Source organism: Saccopteryx leptura, chromosome 4 (genome assembly GCF_036850995.1).
Source record: "Saccopteryx leptura isolate mSacLep1 chromosome 4, mSacLep1_pri_phased_curated, whole genome shotgun sequence".
NCBI lineage: Eukaryota > Metazoa > Chordata > Mammalia > Chiroptera > Emballonuridae > Saccopteryx > Saccopteryx leptura.
The window spans coordinates 179,392,906-179,410,381 of NC_089506.1; the positions used below are offsets into that span (position 1 = coordinate 179,392,906).

General features: G+C 36.1%; 1 pseudogene; it reads left to right on the forward strand.

The window, feature by feature from the left end:
• Positions 1-14,129: 14,129 nt before the first annotated feature.
• LOC136404741 (small nucleolar RNA SNORA26) lies at positions 14,130-14,259 on the forward strand (annotated as a pseudogene).
• Positions 14,260-17,476: the final 3,217 nt, after the last annotated feature.

A 17,476-nucleotide genomic window follows, 5' to 3' on the forward strand; every position in this document is an offset into this window, starting at 1 on the left:
TAAAAGAGAAACAATATTTTATGGTCAAATTAAGGTGGTTCACAACTCATGTTTGATGCGAATTGTTTTCTTTATCATTTAACATAATGATTGATCAAAGTCATTCTTCAACCAACTATTCAGTGATTTTAGTTATAAATATACCTAGTAAAAAGGAATTAGAAATAGGAGCTTAATATATCTGAAGTGTCAGGTATCCAGCAATTTACATTGAATGTTTCAAATACCTGATTATATACAACATTCTAATGACAATCCTGACCAAAACTGAGCTGCTGCAATGAGGAAAAGGACTAAATCTTTAATGCTACACTTAAATTAGATCATCTGTTTGCATATGACTGGAAGATTTACTCCATATAGGAATATATCTGATAGTACTACCTCTAAAATATCACCCTCAATTTACTATTAATATGAGCAGTATATTTTAATGTGTATTTTATTTTTTAATTAAAATTTTTATTTTGTCAATTATATAGTTTCACTTGCAGTTATGAGAAATGATACAAGATGTCATGTTACGCTCGACCGAGTTTCCCCCAGTGGTAATATTTTGCAAGACTATGTATCGCAGTATCACAACCAGGATACTAAACTGATACAGTCAAAACACAGACCACTTCCATTACAATAAGAAACTCTCTTACTGCCCTTTTACAGACACATCCACTTTCCTTCTCTCCCACCCCTTTCTTACTTAAGCTTTAAAAACCATTAATCTCTTCTCCATTTCTAAAATTCTGTCGATTCACAAATGTTATATAAGTGTGAATGGCTTTTTCCACCCAGTATAATGAGTCCCTTGGTGATCCATCCCAGTTGTTGATAATGCATCCTATATATTGCTGTAGTATTGCACGATATATGGATATATCAGTTTCCTTAACAACTCACCTATTGAAGAACATGTAGGCTGTTTCCAGTTTTGGTCTATTACAAATAAAGTTGCTATAAAAAATTTATTCAGACTTTTTAAGTTTTCGTTTTTGCAATATTACTGGATTTATTACTTCCAGGGTTTTTTTTTGTTTTGTTTTTTTTTTTGCTTTTAATCGTATATTCCATGGGATTTCTAGGTAAAAAGTCATGCCATCTGCAAATAGGAATAGTTTATATCTTCATTTCTGATATTATGTCTTTTCTTTTCTTTTGCACCGGCTAGCACTTTTATCTCTGTGTTGGTAAGAAGGTGAGAGTGTACATCTCTGCCTTGTTCTTTTTTACAAAATTTATTGGTATGACATTGGCTCCTAAAACCATAGAGGTTTCAAGTGTACAACTCAGTATAACCCTATCTGCATCCTGTTCTGTGCACCCTTAACTCCAAGCAAAGTTTCTTCTCATCCCCATATCCACCTCCCTTTGCCCACCTCCACCTAGCCCCACCCCTCCTTCCTCTCTGGCTATTGCCACCCTGTTGTCTGTGTGTTACCTGTATATGTTTTGGCTAATCCCTTCACCTCTTTCATCCAGTCCCCTGGCTCCCGCCCCTCTGACAGCTGTCCATCTGTTCCCTGTGTCCATGCTTCTGTTTCAGTTTTGTTCATCAGTATATTGTGTTTCACCTATAAGTGAGATCATATGGTATTTGTCTTTCTCTGACTGACTTATTTTGCTTAGCATAATAATATCTTCGTCTTGTTCTTGATCATAGGGAAGCAATAGGTATCTTGCTAGCTGTAGATATTTTGTAGCTGTTCTTTATAAAGTCGAGGAAGTTCTCTATTCAGAAGCTCTGTAGAGAATGAGTGATGAATTTTGTCAAATCTTTTTCTGCATTGACTGATGGTGTAATTGTTCCCCCCTTAACCTGTTAACATGGAGGATTACATTGATTGTTTCATGAATATTGAACTAGCCTTGCATCCCAGAAGAAACCTCAATTGGTAATAATGTAGAATTCTTTTTTTTTTTTTTAATGATGAATACTATATTAAACATCATGGTGATGTTTTTCTAAAGGTTTTTTGCATCTACAGGAGTAGGCAAAAGTAGGTTTACAGGTGTTAGTATGGAAAATAATACAATAATAAATAATAATACAACAATAAACTCTTTCACATACTCACAGCTGTAAATTAACTTTTGCCTATCCCTGTATATTTATTGGAGATAATTGGTTTATAAATTTTTTGTACTGTATTTATCTGATTTGATATGAGGGTAAAACTAGCTTTATAAATTTAATTGATAAATGTTCCCTCAGCTTCTGTTTTCTGAAAAAGACTGTGCAGTTTGTGGTTTGATTCTTCTTCAAACATTTGTAGAGTGTACCAGTGAAACCAACTGGACATATAGAAATATTGATGTTATCTACATCATGTTAGGTAACTTGTGCTCATCTGCTTTTTTTGAGGAATTGTTTCACTGTTTCTAAATTGGTAAGTACATGTACGTAGTACTATTGTTCATGTTATTCCCTTATTTTCCTTTTGATATCTGCAGATCTGCAAGGCTATCACCTTTTCATTCTAGGCATTTATAATTTCTATCTTCTCTCCTTTTTCTTTATCAAACTTGATAGAAGCTTGTGAATTTTGTCTTTTCCAAAACATAATGTTTGTTTCATTTATTTTTCTCTGTTATTGTTTTACTGGTTTCAATTTCAGTGATTTCTGCTTGTATCTTTATTATTTCTTTATTGTTTCCTCTCTACTGCTTACTTTGGTTTCAATTTGTTATTTTTCTAAGTTTCTTGAGGTGCATTGATTTTAGATTTTCCCCTTTTTCTGATGAATGTATTTAGTGTCATAATTTTCCCCCTCAGTTCTGCTTTAGTAGTGTCCCACAAATTTTTATATTTTATTTATATTTATATTTAATCCAGTTCAATATATTTTTCTAATTTCCCTTAAGGCTTCCATTTTTATTTCCGTATATATAGAAGTACATGGTTTAGTTTCCAAGTGTTTGGAGAATTTCCTGTTATCTTTCTGCTCTTGATTTCTATTGTGGTTGGAAAATATGATTTCAATACTTTTACATTTGTTTTAGGTTTGCTTCATGATCCAGGAAATGGTCTCTGTCAGTATATGTTCCATGGACACTTGAAAAATTTTTGTAGTCTACTGTTGTTGGGTAGAATGTCCTTTAAAGGTTGATAAAATCCTCTTGCTAATTTCCTGTTTTGTTATATTATCAACGATTGACATAAGGATGTTTAAGTATTTGTTTAGTTCTCCTTTCACTCTGTCAGTGGTTGGGTCATATGATTTAGAGCTCTGTGGTCTCACACATTTAGGGTTGATAAATTTCCTTTGTAAATTAACCTTCAAGCATTCTGCTATGTCTCTCTGTATCTGAAAATTTGCTTTTCTTTATATATTATCTGATCTTATAGCAAGCAACTCCTGCTCTTCTTGGATTATGCAAACTATATCTTTCCCATCCTTTTCTCTTACCCATATTGTTATACTTGACATGAATTTCTTGTAAACAGCACATATTTGGGTCATGTCTTCTAGCTCAACCATGTCAATTTCTGTCTTTAATTTGTATAGGTAGATGATTTACATATAATTTAATTACTAAAATATTCAAACTTAAGTCTACTTTTTTTGTTGTTTTCTATTTGTTCTCTTTGTTTTCATGTCTGTTTTTCTTTTCTGACTTTTCTTAGGTTACTTGAACATTTTTTAGTATTCCGTAGTTTGATTTTTCTGTAGGATTTCTGAATGTATCTCTTTGTATAATTTTATTAATGATTGCTTAGATATTATATCATATATACAAAACTTGTCACTGTCTAATGTTCGTGTTATTTTACAAGTCAAGTAATATAGGGAAATCTTACTTTTATTATTTTTATTTATTTTTTTATTTTTTTTAATAATTTTATTTTTTTAATGGGGTGACATCAATAAATCAGGATACATATATTCAAAGATAACAAGTCCAGGTTATCTTGTCGTTCAATTATGTTGCATACCCACCACCCAAAGTCAGATTGTCCTCTGTCACCTTCTATCTTGTTTTCTTTGTGCCCCTCCCCACCCCCTTTCCCTCTCCCATTCCCCCCTCCCCCCCGTAACCACCACACTCTTATCAATGTCTCTTAGTTTCACTATTATGTCCCACCTACGTATGGAATAATACAGTTCCTGGTTTTTTCTGATTTACTTATTTCACTTCATATCATGTTATCAAGATCCCACCATTTTGCTGTAAATGTTCTGATGTCATCATTTCTTATGGCTGAGTAGTATTCCATAGTGTATATGTGCCACATCTTCTTTATCCAGTCATCTATTGATGGGCTTTTTGGTTGTTTCCATGTCCTGGCCACTGTGAACAATGCTGCAATAAACATGGGGCTGCATGTGTCTTTACGTATCAATGTTTCTGAGTTTTTGGGGTATATACCCAGTAGAGGGATTGCTGGGTCATAAGGTAGTTCTATTTTCAGTTTTTTGAGGAACCACCATACTTTCTTCCATAATGGTTGTACTACTTTACATTCCCACCAACAGTGTATGAGGGTTCCTTTTTCTCCACAGCCTCTCCAACATTTGCTATTACCTGTCTTGCTAATAACAGCTAATCGAACAGGTGTGAGGTGGTATCTCATTGCCGTTTTGATTTGCATTTCTCTAATAGCTAAAGAAGATGAGCATCTTTTCATATATCTGTTGGCCATTTGTTTTTCTTCCTGGGAGAAGTGTCTATTCATATCCTCTTCCCATTTTTTTTATTGGATTGTTTGTTTGTTTGTTGTTGAGTTTTATGAGTTCTTTGTATATTTTGGATATTGGGCCCTTATGTGAGCTGTTGTTTGAAAATATCATTTCCCATTTAGTTGGCTTTCTGTTTATTTTGTTATCAGTTTCTCTTCCTGAGCAAAAACTTCTTAGTCTGATGTAGTCCCATTCATTAATTTTTGCCTTCACTTCTCTTGCCTGTGGAGTCAAATTCATAAAATGCTCTTTAAAACCCAGGTCCATGAGTTGAGTACCTATGTCTTCTTCTATGTACTTAATTGTTTCAGGTCTTATGTTTAGATCTTTGATCCATTTTGAGTTAATTTTTGTACAGGGGGAGAGACTGTAGTCCAGTTTCATTCTTTTGCATGTGGCTTTCCAGTTTTCCCAGCACCATTTATTGAAGAGGCTTTCTTTTCTCCATTGTGTGTTGTTGGCCCCTTTATCAAAAATTATTTGACTATATATATGTGGTTTTATTTCTGGACTTTCTATTCTGTTCCATTGGTCTGATTGTCTATTTTTCTGCCAATACCATGCTGTTTTGATTGTCATGGCCCTATAATATAGTTTGAAGTCAGGTATTGTAATGCCCCCAGCTTCATTCTTTTTCTTTAGGATTGCTTTGGCTATTCGGGGCTTTTTATAGTTCCATATAAATCTGATGATTTTTTGCTCTATTTCTTTAAAAAACGTCATTGGAAGTTTGATGGGAATTGCATTAAATTTGTATATTGCTTTGGGTAATATAGCCATCTTGATTATGTTTATTCTTCCTAGCCAAGAACAAGGTATATTCTTCCATCTCATTATATCTTTTTCGATTTCCCTTAACAATGGTTTATAGTTTTCATTATATAAGTCCTTTACATTCTTTGTTATGTTTATTCCTAAGTATTTTATTTTTTTTGCTGCAATCGTGAAGGGGATTATTCTTTTGAGTTCCTTCTCAGTTGTTTCATTGTTGGCATATAGAAAGGCTATTGACTTCTGTATGTTAATTTTGTATCCTGCGACCTTACTGTATTGGCTTATTGTTTCTAGTAGTCTTTTTGTGGATTCTTTGGGGTTTTCGATGTATAGGATCATATCATCTGCAAAAAGTGATACCTTTACTTCTTCTTTTCCGATATGGATGCCTTTTATTTCTTTGTCTTGTCTGATTGCTCTGGCTAGAACCTCTAGTACCACATTAAATAAGAGTGGAGAGAGTGGACAACCCTGTCTTGTTCCTGATTTAAGGGGGAAAGCCTTCAGTTTAGTGCCATTTAATATGATGTTAGCTGATGGTTTATCATATATGGCCTTTATCATGTTGAGATATTTTCCTTCTATACCCATTTTGTTGAGAGTCTTAAACATAAAATTGTGTTGTATTTTATCAAAAGCCTTTTCTGCATCTATTGATAAGATCATGTGGTTTTTGTTCTTTGTTTTGTTGATATGGTGTATTACGTTAACCATTTTACGTATGTTGAACCATCCTTGAGATTCTGGGATGAATCCCACTTGATCATGATGTATTATTTTTTTAATATGTTGTTGTATTTGATTTGCTAGTATTTTGTTTAGTATTTTAGCATCTGTATTCATTAGAGATATTGGTCTGTAGTTTTCTTTTTTTGTGCCATCCTTGCCTGGTTTTGGTATGAGGGCTATGTTGGCCTCATAAAATGTGTTTGGAAGTATTGCTTCTTCTTCAATTTTTTGGAAGACTTTGAGTAGAATAGGAAACAAGTCTTCTTTGAATGTTTGATAAAATTCGCTTGTATAGCCGTCAGGGCCTGGACTTTTATTTTTGGGGAGGTTTTTAATGGTTTTTTCTATTTCTTCTCTACTGATAGGTCTGTTTAGGCTTTCTGCTTCTTCTTGACTCAGTCTAGGAAGGTTGTATTGTTTTAGGAATTTATCCATTTCTTCTAGGTTGTTGAATTTAGTGGCATAAAGTTTTTCATAGTATTCTACAATAATTCTTTGTATATCTACAGTGTCCGTGGTGATTTCTCCTCTTTCATTTTGGATTTTGTTTATATGAGTTCTTTCTCTTTTTTCCTTGGCAAGACTTACCAAGGATTTGTCAATTTTGTTGATCTTTTCAAACAACCAGCTCCTTGTTCTATTAATTTTTCTATAGTTTTTCTGTTCTCTAATTCATTTATTTCTGCTCTGATTTTTATTATCTCCTTTCTTCGGCTGGCTTTGGGTTGTCTTTGTTCTTCTTTTTCTAGTTCCTTAAGGTGGGAAGTTAAGTGGTTCACTTGGGCTCTCTCTTGTTTGTTCATATATGCCTGAAGTGATATGAACTTCCCTCTTATCACTGCTTTTCCTGCATCCCATAGATTCTGATATGCCGTATTGTCATTTTCATTAGTCTGTATATATCTTTTGATCTCTGCACTTATTTTTTTTGACCCATTCATTTTTTAAAAGTATGTTGTTTAGTTTCCACATTTTTGTGGGATTTTTTTCCTCTTTTTTGCAGTTGAATTCTAGTTTCAAGGCTTTATGATCAGAAAATATGCTTGGTACAACTTCAATTTTTCTGAATTTGCTGATGTTGTTTTTGTGGCCCAACATATGGTCAATTCTTGAGAATGATCCATGTACACTGGAGAAAAATGTATACTCAGTCACTTTTGGATGAAATGTCCTGTAGATGTCTATCATATCCAGGTGCTCTAGTGTTTTGTTTAAGGCCACTATGTCTTTGTTAATTCTCTGTTTGGATGACCGATCTAGAGCTGTCAGCAGTGTATTGAGGTCTCCAAGTATGATTGTGTTTTTGTCAGTTTTTGTTTTAAGATCAATAAGTAGCTGTCTTATATATTTTGGTGCTCCTTGGTTTGGTGCATATATATTAAGAATTGTTATGTCTTCTTGATTCAGTGTCCCTTAGCCATTATGAAATGGCCATTTTTGTCTCTGAGTACTTTTCCTGTCTTGTAGTCAGCATTATCCAATATGAGTATTGCTACACCTGCTTTTTTTTGGATGTTATTTGCTTGGAGTATTGTTCTCCAGCCTTTCACTTTGAATTTGTTTTTATCCTTGTTACTTAGATGAGTTTCCTGTAGGCAGCATACAGTTGGATTTTCTTTTTTAATCCATTCTGCTACTCTGTGCCTTTTTATTGGTGAGTTTAATCCGTTTACATTTAGTGTAATTATTGATACTTGTGAGTTCCCTATTGCCATTTTATATCTTGCTTTCTGTTAGTTTTGTGTCTTGTTTGATCCTTCTCTTTTGTTTTTTCTATCTTTTGTTTTTATTTGGTTGTATTCCATACATCTTTCCTCTGTTGCTATCTTTTTTATCTCATGTGCTTCTGTGGTGGTTTTTTCAATGGTGGTTACCTTTGAGTAATGAAAAGGGTCCCTACCCTGTTCATTGTAGAGAACTATTTTGTGAGTACTTTTGCACTCCATCGTCCTTTGCTACTGTTAATCTCCATCTTCTCCCCCTCTTTCTTTTTGTTGTTGTCACAGTTTAAATTTGGTTTTATTGTGTTCTTCTTGGAGTTTTTACTTGTGCCTCTGTTTTTTTTTTGTTCTTTGTATCTGATTGGAGAACCCCCTTTAGTAATTCCTGGAGTGGGGGTTTTCTGATGATAAATTCCCTCATCTTTTCTGTATCTGTGAATGTTTTTATTTCTCCTTCATATTTGAAGGATAGCTTTGATGGGTATAGTATTCGTGCCTGAAAGTTCCTCTCTTTCAGGACTTTAAATATTGGGGTCAACTCTCTTCTAGCTTGTAGAGTTTCTGCTGAGAAATCTGATGATAATCTAATGGGCCTTCCTTTATATGTTGTACTCTTCTTTTCCCTGGCTGCCTTGAGAATTTTTTCTTTGCTGTTGGTTTGTGTCAATTTCATTATGATATGCCTTGGAGTAGGTTTGTTGGGGTTAAGAAAACTCGGAGTTCTGTTTGCTTCTTGAACTTGAGGCTTTAGTTCTTTCCACAGGCTTGGGAAGTTCTCATCTATTATTTGTTTGAGTATATTCTCCATTCCATTTTCTCTCTCTTCTCCCTCTGATATACCTATTATTCTTATGTTATTCTTTTTGATGGAGTCAGATAGTTCTTGTAGGGCTATCTCATTTTTTTTTAATTTTTGAGTCTCTTTCTTCTTCTCTCTGTTGTGCCTCAAGTTGCTTGTCTTCTATTTCATTAATCCTCTCTTCTATCTGACCTGTTCTATTAGCTAAGCTTGTTACTTCGTTTTTCAGCTCGTGAATTGAGGTTTTCATCTCTGTTTGATTTGTTTTTATAGTTTTAATTTCCTTGGATTTCCTTTAATTTCTTTGTGTTCATTGAGTTGTTTTCTGAGCTCCCTAAATTGCCTTTCTGTGTTTTCTTGTATATCTCGGAGGATTTTTAGGATTTCTATCTTGAATTCTCTGTCATTTAGCTCCAAGGTTTCCAATATATTAAATTTTTTCTCCATAGATTTTTCCTCATCTAGCTTTGTTACCTCTCTTTCTTTTGTATCCATGATATTTGATTTTCTCTTCCTTAATGGCATCTGAGGGTGGTTTTGTTGATAGTATTAATGAGATTTAATAAAGAATAAAAAGTTAAAAAAAATAAATAAAATAATAAAAAAAATAAAAAATCGAAAAGAGTTGTTTTTTTTAAAAAAAATTAATAATGAAATAAAGAAAAATAAAATAAAAATTTTAAAAAAAGGAAATTTTTCCCCTCCTCCTTTTTTCCTCTCCTCTCCTCTCCCCTCTCTCTTGAGAAAATCTTGTGGTGAACTGTGAATTATAACAAACAATGCCTGTGATAGAGGGCCTGAATTGGGGAAAAGTAATAAAGGGGCAAAAAAAGAAAAAAAAAGAAAAAAGAAAAAAAAAAAGAAAGAAAAAAAAAGAGCGTATGGACCCACAAAAAGCAAATAAGGAAAAAATTTGGGTCAAGAATAAATGAATTTGCTTTTAGGTGTTGGTTGTCTAAGAGTTACGATGAGAGGAATAAGAGGAAAATGGAAAAATGGAGGAACAAATTAAAAAATTACTATTGTATTTAGTGGAACAAGAACTAGATAAAATGGAGAGCCAGGGATGGGAGCACTGCTAGTGAGTTAAAAAGGTGAAATAAAAACCCCCCAAAATGCCACAGACATAAGTTTGAGTCCCTGATAAGATAATTTGTTTGTTATTGAGGTTTGAATGAGAGGAGATGTAAAGGAGAAAGGAAGAAACTAATATAGAGGGAGAAAAGAAAGAGAGGAAAAAAAAGAGAGAACCACTAAAAGAAGAAAAAAGAAAAAAGAGGAGAGAGAGAGAGAGAGAGTTAAGGGTTTTGGAGTGCAACCCTCATAGAGAGAAAGGAAGAGAAGAGAAAAGATAATGGGAGATGTAACACTTATGGGTAGTGTAGTTCAAGGAGAGGAGAGAGTAAGACCGGCAGAGAGTTAATCGGCCAAATTGGAGGAGGAAAAAAAGTATCAAGAATGAAGATAAGAGAAACAAACGGACAAATATAATAAAATGGGATAGGTTATAAAGTCTGCAGATTATTCTTGATTTTGAGAGGTTATCTTCTTGCTTTTTCTTTTCTCTCCCTCTTCCTGGTCGGTGACTCTGTACCCCGGGTTTTGCCCCTTTGCCACGCTCAGGTGGAGGTTTGCAGTTGATAATTCTCTATGGCAATGTCATGTATTGTGCTTTAGTCTCGTTGGCAGTCGAGGCTATTAGCATTTATAGGCTCCGCCAGTGAGAGAGTCCGTGTTCCTGGAGCCTTTCTCCTAGTCTTTCCTTCCTCAATTAGTAGCCTGATAATCCAGCTATGGGGTTGCTGCTGCCTCTGCCTGGATAGTAAGAGGCTCAAAGAGCTGGCAACTCCCCACTCTATTTCCACTCAGCACAGGGCTCTGGGTAAGGCTCAGTCAGTCAGAGCTGCTAGCATAATCAGGTGGGCTTTCCGCCCACTCAAAGACCTCTGGCTCTGCCACTCTGTCCGGTAACACAGGCGGGCACCCACTTCCGGGGCGCTTGGAGGAAACTCTCACTCACTGTCTGCGCACGCAGACCAGGATATCCGGCCAGCAGTCTCACGCTCTGAGTGAAACCCCCAACTGCAGGGAAAAGTTGCAGCGTTGGAATTGAGTCTCGCTCCGTCCCCGTGCGCGGCTTTTGCAAGGCGCTGGGGCGGCCCGAGATTCCGCTTTGGCCCACACAAAGGCCCCTGACTCTGCCCCTCTGTGCAATAACATGGGCGCTCACTGCCGAGGCACTCGGAGGAATCTCTCATTCACTATCTGCGCGCGCAGACCAGGATATGAGGCCGGCCGCATTTCCCTCTGAGTGAAACCCCCTCCAGCACAGAAAATCTCCACCATTGGAATTAGTTCTCACTCCCACCCGTGCGTGGCTTTCCCAGGGCTCTGGGGCTGCCCAGAGACTCTGCCCTCGGCCCACAGAAAGGCCTCTGACCCTGCCTCTCCGTGGGGCAACATGGGCACCCACTCTCGGGGCCTAGGGAGAAATCTCTCGCCCACTAACTGCGCACATGCCGACCAGGAGACCAGGTAAAATGGCCGCCCCGCTTGTCTTTCTTTGTTTGGGTTTGGCGCAAGTGTTAGCTTGTATTGCCCAGGTTGCCACAGGATCAGTTTTTCCTCGGCTTGGATCTCCGTGCCACAGCCTGGTTCGGCCGTTTGTGCCGCGGCCTGGATCTATTCACCCCCTTTGCCCGCCTCAGTTTCTATATTCACAGTTACCAGAGAAAGCCACCCTGTTTAGGTTAGTGAGGAAGGCAGAGCATTTCTTACTCCCTATTTCCTTCGGGCTTTGGTAATATATTTAGCCAATTTTTCACTCGACCATACCTTTGGGTGTATTGCGAAGCATCTGGAGGCTCCAAGTATAGGTTTTTCTGTTTCTGGTTGAAGATCTTGTTGAGTTTTGGGGGAGATTTATCGGTATCGCTTCCTACCCCGCCATTACTCTGACGTCATCCTTACTTTTCTTTATGTCCCTTTACCACCCCCTTTTATCATATAATATAGTATCTTAAATACATACATTTAGAACCACATTAAATAGAACTATAACTTTTGCTACAGCTATCAAACATATTTGGAAAACTCAAGAGGAGAAGGAAAGCCTATTTTGTACCCATATTTTTACTGAACACAGTCTTTCTTTCTTCTTGATGCTCCAAGTTTCATGCTTTTATTATTCCCTTTCTGTTTTCATAACTTGCTTTAGTTTTTTTCTTTAAGGTATATCTTCTGGCAAGGAATTCTTTTAATTTTTCTTTATCTCAGAATGTCTTGAATCTCCGTGTATATCCCAAAGATATTTAAATTGGATATAGATTCTGGGTTAACCATTCTTTTTCTTTTAGCACCTGAGAAACATTGTGCTGCCTCTTTCTGTTGTTCATGGTTTCTTAGGAGAAACCTGATTTTATCCTAATTGTTTTTCCCAGTAAGAAAGATGCTGCCTTCTATGCTTCTATATCTATTGCAAGATTACTGTCTTTAGTTTTCAGAACTTTGTTACTTGTCATGTATTTCTTTGGATTCTCATGCTTGGTGTTTTTTGTTGTTTTTTTATTATTTTTTATTATTCAATTTGAGGAGGGGAGGCAAAGACATACTCCTGAATGTGCCCCCCCAATCCACCCAGAATATCCACTAGGAGGCGATGATCTACCCATCTGGGGTGTTGCTCTGTTGGTCAGCAACCAAGCTCTTTTTAGTGCCTGAGGTATAGACCATAGAGCCATCCTCAGTGCCTGAGGCTTACTCATTCCAAAAGAGCTGTGGGTGCAGAAAGGTGAGAAAGGAGAGAGAGAGAGGTGAGGGAAGAGAGAGGGAGAAAAGAAAGAAGGGGAGGGCTAGAGAAGCAGATGGGCACTGCTCCTGTGTGCTCTGACCAGGAATTGATCCCAGGACATCCATACGTGGGGCCAATGCTCTACCACTGAGCCAACTGGCCAGGGCACATGCTTGGTGTTTACTTAGCTTATTGAATCTGTAGGTTTATATCTTTTTGAAAAATTTGGGAAGTTTCAGTGATATTTTTCTTATGCACTTTTCTTCCCATCTCCCTCCTGGACTCTGATGATGTGAATGTTAGATCTTTTGATATCATTTCATAAATCCCCTAAGGATCTAATAATTTTTTTTGAAGTCTAATTTTATTTTGTTTTTTATATTTAGTAATTTCAATTTTTTTACCTTCAAATTCTCCAACAGTCTTCTCTATCCTCTCCAGTCTACTATTGTTTCTATCCATTGAACTTTTTATTTGTTACCATATTTTTCAGCTGTAAATTTTTCATTTGATCTTAGTTATTTCTTCTATTTATTTGCTGACATTTTGTTTATTTGGTAAGACTTTCTATTTTTTTTATCTGTGTCAAATGTCATAACCATTGTTGAAGTTACTTTTTTGATGGTTCCTTTAAAATGTTTGTCTCATGATTCTAACCTCTCTGTCACCTTGGTGCTGTCATTTGTTGTTCACCTTTCTATTCAGATTCACATATTTCTGTTTTTCAGTATAACATGTAATTTTCTGCTGAAATGGGTATATATTTCAGACAGGGGAATTGGAGGTACTGCTTCATTATTGCCAAGTAGTTGTTTTCTCACTCAGCTGCTATTAATATGACCTTCTACTTGCTTTTGGATGAGTATGAGAGTGTGGTCTCCATTAGTCCTCCACTTATACTTCTTGGGTTGAGAGGCATAGAAATGTATCTTTATTGCTCCCTCCATGGCTTCCACTGATCCCATGGGGAAAGATAGCAGCCTTGTTCACACTGCTAGAGATAAAAGGCCTGACTCTCCGCTAGATATCTTCTTATCTTGCCCACCCTAGGGCAATGTATAGGGGCAGAAATATAGATTTTCTTAGTGGTCTTCACTGACTCGGGCAGAAGTGGGCATCATTTCTTCAAGGCAAAGATGAAAGTCCATTGCCTAGTCAGCTTTCTCTGATACCACCCCAGTGGGAATTGGGGTTCCTTCTTATAGCTGTGAAAGGGTGGAAGTCTAGGTTCTCTGCTAGGCATTTGGTGGTAGGAATACATATGGCTTGTCTGTGCTGTTCAGTGGAATAGAGCAATTATTGTTTAAAAGTTTTCTGGCATTGCCATGTTTTCCCTTGACTGGTCTTCTTCTGATATTTTGTCTGTACTTGTTGATATTCCCAGGTTGATCATTTCTTCAAGTCTAAGCCTGGGTAATAGGAGGCAAAAACAAAAAACAAAAAACCCACAGTGAACTCACCTCAGTGTTGTTCCTCGGAATTTGAAGTTTTGGCCATTGTCATCATCCCTACCTTTTGAGCTTCATTATATTTGAGGAGTACTCCATCTTCCTAGAAGTAGAGGTAATCTAGAAATAGAGGTAATGAATATTTTGAAATATGTAATCTATATCTATAAATAATGTTCTCCTGAAATTTTTCTACCTTTAAAAACCTATGGCCTGATGCAGTGCCTTAGGAGGCTAACACAGAAGGGTAAAGTAAGTCTCCATAAAACCCTAAGAAGAGATGGGTAAAACTCCTCTTTGGATCCTGTCTGGAGTCACAGTTGAAAAAAACAAACAAACAAAAAAACCCTATGGCTATTATAAGGCTTGTACTCAGAAGTAAAGAGATGGTACTAGTGAGTAGAAGAATGGATCTATTGATAAGCTTTGGTTGATTATACTGTGTTGATTTTTTGACTGGAAAGGGAAACAAAAACAGTCTTGAGCTTTTTGGCACAGATACAAATTTTTCATTTCCTTTTTTAAATCATGGCAGCTCCTTCTATATCAGGACATGTGCTTTGGAGACTTAAGGCTTGACAATCATAAACTATTGGTAGAAAGGACTAAGATGTTTCTTTCAGTATAATATACAAAATTCTAAATTCCAGTGGAAGTAGGAAGCTCTTTAACAGGTTGAGACAGAAGAGAGCCATTTTTGAATCAGTTATAACTTTTAAAAAGTACTTCCTGATATAGAGTCTAAAATGATCTCCTTGTAACCTCTATAAATGATCTTGGGTTGCCTTTCAGTTGTTACTGAAAATAATCTACTTTCTTTCAAACTTTCTTTAAATACTTGAAAAGAACTGCGTTACACTCCTAGTGATTTGCTATGCAGCCTGTTTTGGCTTGCCTACTCTTATTATTGTACTCTTGAATGAGTTTTATTCTGTACAGTATTTTCCACTTAAATTGTGAAGTCAGGATGAAATGCAGCATTTCTTGTGAAATCTGGCCAACTCCAGAGGCAGTGGAGGTGACTTTTTCTCAACAACACTGGAATATTTGGTTTATAGTCTTAATCTGATAGACTTTATTTTATTTTTCTTGTTCATAAGAATAGTAATTTGTTTTATAGAACACTATCATGCTTTCATGCACATCATGATAGGATTTTCTTGCAAAAATACTAATCTGAAGGGGTTTATTGGTTATCATGACAAGAAGAAGTCAGACTATCAATTTATCACACTTGCCATGGTGAAATTCAAATTTGGGAAGAACTCTGTAACAGGCAGAAGCAATCAAATTAACAGAGGACTGTGGACCCTGAAAGAGATGATAAGATTGGTGTCAATCACTGACAATAACTGATGCCAGTCACTTCAAAAAGATACTCAGGGAACAGGAGATACAAAGTGATCATGTTAGTCAATAAGGGAGTTGATGCCAGACATGAGCTGACGTCTCCCAGGAGAATGGAAATAACTAGGCAATCCATGAGAATCAGGCTATTATAAAAAGGGTCCTAGATAAGAGAAGGGACTTATAAACTAGTGTTATAAATGCTATTGTTTCCATTGAAACATGCAATTTGTCTGAGTTTAATCACCCGCTAAATTAATACAATTAGCAAGTGACAAACCTGGCATTCCAATTTGCATATTTGGATACAAAGATGGGTGGCTTTCTTTTCTTTTTTCTTTCTTTCTTTTTTTTTTTTTTTTTTTAAATTATTTTTATTTATTTATTCTTTTTTTTAGAGGGGGGAGAGAGAGAGAGAGAGAGAGAGAGAGAGAAGGAGGGAGGAGCAGGAAGCTTCAACTCTTATTTGTGCCTTGACCGGGCAAGCCCAGGGTTTTGAACCGGCAACCTCAGCATTCCAGGTCGATGCTTTATCCACTGTGCCACCACAGGTCAGGCTTCTTTCTTTTTTTTTTAACCATATTTTTACTTCCTCTACATTTCAGTTAGCTAATTTTACAAAAATGTTAAATCCAGACCATTCAAAATCTAGTGGCTTAAAATAATAGTATTTTGTTTTCATATCTAGGCCCCCTGAGGTTCTGGTGATACGGGTTGAGCTCAGTAGACAGCTACGCTTGCTGGAAGCTGCCGCAGTTGGTGTAGACGTGTTTTTCTTTGCAAACCTGTGATGAGCTGCCCTGCTCCTGACAATGAGCTGCTTCTCATCCTGGTTTGAGCAGTGGGCTAGCTAGAGAACGCAGTTCTCAAAGAGTGGCAGAGGTTAGAGGGTCTCTCCTAGCTCTCCTAAGCGACTGACACACTGTGTCTTCAACTCCACCACTGGCTAAAGGAAATAATTTGGCTAAGCCCTAAACCAAGGAATGGAGAGGTGTGTGGTTCACCTGTAATGACACTTCAACAAAGGTAAGGATAATGCAGGGCTACCCTACCCTTCATCTGCCTGCTATATATTAAGGCCAGAATTTCTTTATAAGAACAGAACAATAGTTTATGTACCTGAGTACTTGCTGACTACTTAAAAGGTCTTAATTTTCCTTCCGGATATGAAATAAACTTACACCCAGAAACTTGAGCAATTCTGAATATGCAGATAAAAAAAATAGAAATGGGAGAAAATTAAGGAGAATTCTATATACTTGTGCTTATTAAACTTTCTTCTGTTTGCACTTCTGAATTCATTCTACTCGTTTCTGGCATCTCTGTTTTCTTCAAGGCAGTGGTTATTGCACTACTTGCTATCTTTAATAAAATAACAAAATCTACTTTTTAATATGCCTGTCAGAAAACACAGGATAAAAAATAACAATGTCTAAAATGTATAATTTGTTTTTTTCTCTAATATACCATTAAATTTTTGAGATATTGTCTTTTATTCAAAATGTTGGATTGCTTTCTGAATAAAACAATATAAATACCATATTTTTCTAAGTTTTGAATGAAGAACCTTTGAATATAGTGATTTATAAAATCAGAGGGGACTGCTTTCCTGATTTTTTCCTACAAAAAATCCTCAGATTTGCTGATAATTTTTCTTTGTTTTGAAGCTATGTTGTATCTTTTTTAATCCTTTTAACTGACATAAAAATAACTTCAGATGTGTTTTCTGGGTTCAGCAAATCCTTTTAATCAATATATATTTTGATAAATTCTACATGTGCTTTTTCATTATAGTCAGTTGTATATTCTAAGCCATCTACATTTATTCTGCCAGCCCTCTGCTTTGTATTAATATGATCAATTTTTCCAAAAGCTTAAAATCCTTATTTTTATCTTAACTTCTGCCCCACATATTATTAAAAGTTCTCTTATTGATATAATATGCTAGAACTCTTTTTATTTCCACATTCTATAGAGGAAAGTGGTATACTAATTATACCTTATCCTTCCTGCATTAACCATGGAAAAATATAATGTTTTGTGTTTTTGGAATTACATTGAAAGATTTGTGCTGCAGCACTAGTCAAAATCACTGTAGTGCAAAAACTGCAGCTTTGGCATAGCCTACATAGTATTCTCTTAGTACCGATAACAGTGGGTGCCTAGTCTTCTCAGTTTTTCTCTTCCAGGTT